This window comes from Monodon monoceros, unplaced genomic scaffold (assembly GCF_005190385.1).
Source record: "Monodon monoceros isolate NGI ecotype Baffin Bay Population unplaced genomic scaffold, NGI_Narwhal_1 Super_Scaffold_16, whole genome shotgun sequence".
NCBI lineage: Eukaryota > Metazoa > Chordata > Mammalia > Artiodactyla > Monodontidae > Monodon > Monodon monoceros.
Window position 1 is genome coordinate 74673531 of NW_021703772.1, and position 6236 is coordinate 74679766.

General features: G+C 35.2%; 1 pseudogene; it reads left to right on the plus strand.

Moving 5' to 3' along the window:
• Positions 1-5109: 5109 nt before the first annotated feature.
• On the plus strand, positions 5110-5876 carry LOC114897138 (annotated as a pseudogene).
• Positions 5877-6236: the final 360 nt, after the last annotated feature.

Here is a 6236-nt window from a genome sequence, read left to right on the forward strand (position 1 = left end):
CCCTTTCAGTAAAAGAAAAATGCCTACCCTTGAGGAACATGTAAATAATTACGAATATTAAGTAAGCAAAATTTTAAAGTGATTATTTTGAAGACCATGTAGAGATTGTTAGTGCAGTGATGAAGAAATAAAAACATGGGAGTTTCCAAAATGGAGCAATAGAGAATGGATTGGGAATAACATGGTGATGAAGTCTTGAGCTCCAGTGCTTGGAACACTGCATGCATTACTTACTAAAACTAGCACAGCTGTAGGATCTCTGACATAGCTTTCAGCCTTCCCTTGTCTTGGCTTCCTCATCTGTGAAATGGAGATACTAATAATAGTAACTTGCCTCATAGGATTGTTGTATGGATTAAATGAGCTACCACAAATGTTAGCTGTATTTATTATCTTTTATAGCTATTATTTCATTTACTGGAATGCTATTGGTATAGTTCATCTTTTCTTCTCTGAAATAATCTTAGCAATCAGAAACTTTTATTTTAAAATAAGTATTCACTTAAATCACATAGAAGACATATATTTTAATAAAAATGCATATTTAAAAAAGAAGCAGTAAGATAAAGAGTTTAAATGATTTGTTATTTTGAAACAATCAGTTGGTTAAATTTACCTGAAGGGAGGGGTGTTTTAGCTTCTGTACTTAATGAAAGCAGGTTAAAATGCATAGGCTGATAAAAGGAATTTACAGCTCTGGGGGTTTTTTCCCCAAAATATAACTACCTGGGGTTGGGGATGGGACATTGTGCGAGGATGTCTTTATTTAAGCTTGCTTTTCTCAAGAATTATGCACCAAGAAGGTATGAGGCTGAGAGGCATCTAGTTATATATCAGGTTTAAATGTTGATTATTCATAAAAAGCATATTTTATAAGGGGGAAAATGCATTCAACTTTTTCCCTGAGTAAAGTATGCAGAAAACCTGCTTAAATGGGGCATATAATTTTTAATGACTCAGGCCTTTAGTCCTTGGAAATGAACCAAGTATGATAAATAAGATGGAAGCTGGAGAATATTGAGCTTGTCGTCATCACATCATCAAATTAGAAATCACCTGAGGATGTATATGAAGGATAATATCTTGAAAGGATTAGTCTTTAGTCTAGCTGACTTTGAAGAGTGTGGAATAAGTTGAAGAAAGTTGATTATAGTCAGTTAATCCAAAAATCTCTTCCTGATATTTGGGAGATACTGACATGATAATCAAAAATAGTGTAAAACTTTCATTTCAATAAAAATCTATCAGGGTTCAGTTTCTCATATAAATTATTTTTGGGTCCTTTTCCTTTGACTCATAATAGTGTTTACAAGAAATTGTGTTCCCACCTTGCATCTTTCTTTTGCTAACTTTTGACCTTTGATTTTTCAAATACCTTACGGTCCACCTTATAGGTTGCTCTTACTTCTTATTTCACAGGCTGTTGTCCATAGGAGGAAATGTTCACTAGTTAGCCAGGAAAAAAGCAAAAACCATCTTAAAAAATAAGTGAATGCATTCATTCTTTTATTTAATCAGATATAATAATTTAAAACTATATTAAACCTGTCCCTGAAGATCACAAAGTAGACAGAATTTGGAAAATTAAAGAATTAGGTAAATTAGAAAAGCTTAAGATGAACAGATAACTAGTGAAGAAAAAAATTAAAGATACTCTATACATAATTGATTTTAATATAGCACCAATGGATCATCAATGCAAAAAAACCCTATACCCATGGAGTTCAGTCTACTTTTGCTTTAAAGGTCACCCAGTGTCTTAGGACTCTCTCAAATTAAGTAACATAGACAGATCAACAAGCAAAGGAAATTTAAAACTATAGAAAAAATGGAAAATGGTGACTGACTAGTCTGATCTTATGAAATATTTCTGATTGATAATAATCAGAACAGCAATTTTCCATTTCGTTGTTGAGACAGCATCATTAACTAATCAAAGATTCACTGAAACTCTCAACATACTATACAGTTATTAAAATTATGAAAAGTTAGGCATAATATTAAGAACAAAACAAAAGATAAGGGATCAAAACTATCAATACAAAAAGAATCACAGAGCTAGGGACTAAAGGTATTATAGTAACTATCAAATATAGAACCATAAAGGTCAAGAAAATGGACATTTGACAAATCTAAATTAGATCTGTTGAGATGAGAGATGAATTGAGAGTTATATGTCAAAAACTAAAAATTTTAATATTTATGAAAAGGCTCAGAATTCATAATGTAGAAGAAACATCAGTTTGTCTTGATAAAATAAAGTTGAAGAATGTGGATATATGTTGATTAAATGAATTCCATGAAAATTCATTCATCTTAAAAACATTCTCAAGAATATTTCACTATTTTTAGTAGAGAAAAGCAAAGGAAAGGGGAATCTTTATTGCAACTGCCAGCCAGTTATGTACCATCAATAATATTCTGGGAGAAACATTGACCACATTTATAAAGTATAAAATTAGTCCATACAGATTTTCTGATTTACATAAGAACACAATCACACACACAAATAAAATGCAAATATATATACATACACACATATGTATATTCTTGTATATGTGTGTATGCATGCTAATATTATTTTTTTTAGCATAAAATCAAAATTCTGGGCCTTAAAATGATAATTATTGATAAAAAGAAATAAGAAAAGTTATCAGCTGTGTATAATACTGTCTAACTTCTTGTTCTAACTTAAGAATTGACTTCACAGCTGCAGTTTCATTATCCATGAAATAGGTATAAAAACCTTTACCTTATATTGTTGTGTATAGATTCAGTAAGGAAATATATGGAAAGCACTTAGCACAATACCAGGCATATAGTAAATCTTTCATAAAAGTAAGTATTATTAAAAGAAATCATTAAGAGAATTGGGGAATTGAATGCTTATAGTACTACTAGAAGTGCTTTTATTAGTGATACTGAATGATAAACATACTAAAGACTCTAAAAAGGTAGACCTAAATATGAAAATTTCATATTTTTAATTTGACAAATTTGCCCTATCCAAATAAATGTAACTGTTAGCTAACATTTCCATTTTTATTTATTTTATTATTTTTGGCTGTGTTGGGTCTTCGTTTCTGTGCGAGGGCTTTCTCTAGTTGAGGCGAGCGAGGGACACTCTTCATCGCGGTGCATGGGCCTCTCACTGTCGCGGCCTCTCTTGTTGTGGAGCACAGGCTCCAGACGCACAGGCTCAGTAGTTGTGGCTCACGGGCCCAGTTGTGCCGCGGCATGTGGAATCTTCCCAGACCAGGGCTCGAACCCGTGTCCCTTGCATTGGCAGGCGGATTCTTAACCACTGCGCCACCAGGGAAGCCAACATTTCCATTTTTTATGGCCAACTTCTTGGGTTAGTTGATAGATGCTTGTTTTGGCCTTTCTATATAGTGCTTACTACTCTACTGAAAGGAAGTAAGAAGTCTATTGTATACCTTTCAATTGCATGTTGTACAACATATCCTTTTCTCAAAGTATATGAACTGATTTCAAAGGTCAGTTATTAAATGTCCTAATATTTGTGGCAGATCAAGTGTGGACCCAGAATCATTGGAAGTTCTGTATACATCAAAGATAGATAAAGACATGATGAAGTTAAAACTTTTGTTTTCTAGAAAACCACATTCTTTAGATCTATCTAGGAAATCAGCTGAATATGCATGAAACTGTGCTATCATCTGGTTTACATTTTCCCATCTGGTCCAAAGAATAGTGTCTGTCCAATCTCTTGCTAAAGCAAATACACTATAATTGGTTATTCTCCATATCTATGAGTTTAGTAATTATATTAAATGGAAATTTGGCTAGTTGGATATTTATTCATTTATTTATTTCTTCAATTGTATTCTATGGATTGACAATAAAGTATTATCAGTGAATCCACATTGGCATTTGATGACGACCATTTTCTAAGTGCTTGCAAGATATCAGTTTTGTAAGCATTCCATAATTTTGCTAGTCTACAAATTTCAGAATTCAACATTCAGCACTTAAACTCCAATAATGTTTTCTTTATTTTGTTTTCAATTGTATGAGCATAATATTCCATCCTATGAGTAAGCAACTATGAAAACTAAGCATAAAAATGTGGCCAGAATTTGGCATAAATTATGAGTCTACAAATAAAGATTAATTTTCCTTTTAATTAATAAAACCTAGTGTTTGGCATTTTCTCTTCTAAATTCTTCAGAATCTAGAGTATATTTTTAGAATTGGGTTTGCATCCCAATTTCAAAACAACTTCTCTGAATTTCAGTTACTTCCTCAGTAAGTATGGATATAGTAATACTTGTATTCTAGGATTGTTGTGAATAGAAGATTCACAACAAAATAAGGTGTTTGTGAAGCATCTAATATAAGATCTGGAACACTGTAGAGATTCAATAAACCAGAGGAAAAATTGTTGTTATTCTATAAGTCCAATTTCAAGCACCCACAAGAGTGGTCTTTCAGCTCTCTGTTCAGCTTCTCTACTTGTTTTTGTCTCTAGTGGTGGTGCAGGTTCAGGGCCAGGAGAAACTCTGGGCTAAGAGACTGTAATTGTCTAGGGAATGGGAGTAGGGTGAGGATTTGGAGTAGGATACAAATTGATGGGATTGTCACCACTGAGCAGGCCAGGGAAGTGGGGTAGAAACCCTTGCCGAGGTGAGGGAGGCAGAGTAAGATCTGAGAATCTTGGGGCCCACAGATAAGAGAGGAGGTGTTATTATTGAAACAGGAAGGGGTAGGTTGGTATCTTTGCTCAAAGTCCAGGTATACTATTTGTAACTGAATGAGGACAGTAATGTCAGCTGAGTACTTGTAACATCCAACCGTTTACAGTGCATTGATCTTGAGCAGCTTCAGGCTGAATTTGTCTCCCAGGACACAAGGAGGTTAGACCCCCAGGGAAGGAGAGACTAACTACACATCTTCCCAGACTTACAATGGCATTATGTCTTTATAAACCCATTGTAAGCTGAAAATACCATTCAATCAAAAATGTATTTAATACACCGAACCTACTGAACATCATAGCCCAGCCTACCCTAAAAGTGCTCAGAACACTTACATTAGTGTGTGGTTGGGTAAAAATCATCTAACACAGCCTCTTTCCCGGCTGGAACCATGGAAGGTGCTGAAGAGAAGAAAAAGAAGGTTCCTGCTGTGCCAGAAACCCTTAAGAAAAAGCGAAAGAATTTCGCAGAGCTTAAGATCAAGCGCCTGAGAAAGAAATTTGCCCAGAAGATGCTTCGAAAGGCAAGGAGGAAGCTTATCTATGAAAAAGCTAAGCACGATCACAAGGAATACCGGCAGATGTACAGAACTGAAATTCGAATGGCTAGGATGGCAAGAAAAGCCGGCAACTTCTACGTACCCGCGGAACCCAAATTGACATTTGTCATCAGGATCAGAGGTATCAGTGGTGTGAGCCCAAAGGTTCGAAAGGTGTTGCAGCTTCTTCGCCTCTGTCAGATTTTCAATGGCACATTTGTGAAGCTCAACAAGGCTTCAGTTAACATGCTGAGAACTGTGGAACCATACATTGCATAGGGGTGCCCAAACCTGAAGTCAGTAAATGCATTGATCTACGAGTGTGGTTAGATCTACAAGTGTGGTTATGGCAAAATCAACAAGAAGCGAAATGCCCTGACGGATAATGTGTTGATTGCTCGATCTCTTGGCAAATACGGTATTATCTGCATGGAGGATCTGATTCATGAGATCTATACTGTTGGAAAACGTTTCAAAGAAGTAAACAACTTCCTGTGGCCCTTCAAATTGTCTTCTCCACGAGGTGGAATGAAGAAAAAGACTACCCATTTTGTAGAAGGTGGAGATGCTGGCAACAGAGAAGACCAGATCAACAGACTTATAAGAAGGATGAACTAAAGTATCTACCATGATTATTTTTGTAATCTGGTCAGTTAATAAACAGTGACTGCTTTCAAATTGAAAAAACAAAATCATCTAACACAAAGCCTATTTTATAATAAAAGTGCTGAATATCTCATGTAACTTACTGAATACTGAAAGTGAAAAAGAACAGTTGTATGGGTACCGAATGCTTGTAAGTGTATCCATTGTTTATCCTTGTGATTGCATGGCTGGCTGGGAGCTGTGGCTGCCACTGTCCAGCATCATGAGAGTGTCGTACTATGTATCAGTAGCCCAAGAAAAGATTAAAATTCACAATTCAAAGTTCAGCTTCTAGTGAATGCATATTGCTTTGGCACCATCGTGGTCAAAAAATC